Raw genomic sequence first — 2,302 nt, forward strand, 5'->3', positions numbered from 1 at the left:
ATACGCATATGTACAAAGTATACATATTCCAAATTCAGTCTTTTATTACTAACTACCAATACTTCAATTAGAAACAAATCTATCTATATATATAAAAATGAAATGATGTTCGTTTGTACGCATTTTTTTGGGCCGATACGAGGCCAATTTTATTCGTTCTTTTTTCATATTATAGGGATCCACTAGGGGAAGGTTTTTAGCAAAAAAAATTTCTTTTAAATATTTTCTTCATATAAAAAAAAGAAAAAATCAAAATATTGTACAAAACAAAACTTGCTTGATTCTTAGATTAAAGTAAGTTTCGAATCGACATTCATTTTATGTGTACAACTTTTTTTGAATTTTTCGTTATTGTATACAGAAATTTCAAATGATTCGAATGAAATTTTTTTTTTTTTTTTATTTCTTCCATAAAATATTACACCTGTCGTTAGACAATAAGTAATTTGATTTACAAAAAGATGGAATGAGAGTGATATTGAAGGGCCAATGCCCCCAAGCTCATTTAGAAGAAATATACAATATAAATATTATTTAAAAACAAGTGGTTAACAAACAATTACATATACGATTAGTTGACAATTGATTACAGGGATTTTGCAAGATCTGTTGATGTTTGACGGTTAAGCCGACTTTGGGTAGATTTTTCTTTATTTGGTAGTCTTCTCATCATAGGATTTGTATGCGTTAATAGTCTATTTATGTGTCTTCTGCTAGCGCTTTGTATTGTTTCATCAATAGTATCGATGTCAAGGTCGCGATGAATATCTGCGTTAGGTATGTACCAAGGTGCATTAGTTAAGGTCCTAAGTATTTATGAAAATAATGTTTCAATTCAATTGAGCAATGCTTTCTTTGACCAATTCTATATGGAAATGAATGCGTTTGCAAACGATGTTTTCGGCTATGAACAAATGTTGGAATCGAATGAAAAAGGAAAGAAACGCGAAATGATAAAACAAATTCTTGGAAAATTTAAAATGAATGGTGCTTCATTGGAAAAATTCAAAGGTAATAAGAACATACACAAGATAAAGTTAGAATTCGAATTTTTAGATTTATTTTGTTTATTCCTCATTTTTTCAGAAGTACACCACACAACAACTCATTCCAACTCTGATTTTGAAATCCTGTTGGAATTGGTGATCGATAATTTTGTCACTATAATGGTCAATGGAAATTTGCGTGTATCAGACCCTGCATATTATTTACCATATCAACTTTTTATGGAACATATGGACCAAATGAACACAAAAAAATAATTTAGTTTTGTTTTGATTTTTTGCAACATTTTGGTTTTCAGTTAATACAATAAAAACAATACTGTTTTTTCGTGAACACAAAATTCTAAATTTATTACGTTGTTTGTTTAGAATTTTTTTAGAAAAAAAGTAAATTTTTTGGTTTTGAGGAAATTTGTTTATTGTTGCTATTTGTGAAAGTGTAGATATTTGTAAGTATTTGACTATAATCCTAAAAGTTCATGGAATACCACTATGACACATAGAAAGCATTTTTTCAAAGGGAATGTTTTTCGAAAATTATACAATAAAAAAATTGTTTTCAAAAATTTTGAAGAAATAAAGTAAAATAAAAAAATTTCGAAAGCATGAAATTTTTTCAAAACTAAATTTTCCTCAAAAAGATAAAAGAAATTTCTTCGAAGAGGTGTTTTTCTAAAATTACAAAAAAAAAAAAATTTCAAAAATTTTAAACAAATAAAATAATATAAAATAAAACTTTTTCAAGGGTATGACATTTTTTCAAAACAAAATTTTCTGAAAACCAAACAAAATTTAAAAAAAAAATGGTGTTTTCAAAGCATTTCATATTCCACTATTAATAGAGAATACATTTTTTCGAGGGGGTGTTTTTCAAAGCGGAAAAAAATCTTTTTTAACAAATCAATTTAAACTTTTACAAAAGTATGAAATTTTTTCAAGAACAAAATTTTCTCAAAAACGTTAAATTAAAAAAAAAATAGTTTTTTCAAAATATTTAATTTTCAGCAATTAACTGAGAAGAAATTTGTTAGAGCGAAGTGTTTTTCAAAACTTCAAAAAACACTTTTTAACCAAAAAAAATAAACCTTTTTTCAAAAACAACAGGAATGATAACATTGCCTAACAATTTCTGCACTTTTGCACAGTCTAAAGAGGCATTGATACAGAGTGTATTTCCAAACATAGTTCAACATTACAAAAACCATGATTGACTCAGCGAAAGAGCAATTTTAGCTGGGAAAAATAAGGACGTCAATGATATAAATTCAGCTATTTTAGATCAAATACCTGGTGACATA

The sequence above is a fragment of the Anastrepha ludens genome, chromosome X (assembly GCF_028408465.1).
Source record: "Anastrepha ludens isolate Willacy chromosome X, idAnaLude1.1, whole genome shotgun sequence".
Classification (NCBI taxonomy): domain Eukaryota; kingdom Metazoa; phylum Arthropoda; class Insecta; order Diptera; family Tephritidae; genus Anastrepha; species Anastrepha ludens.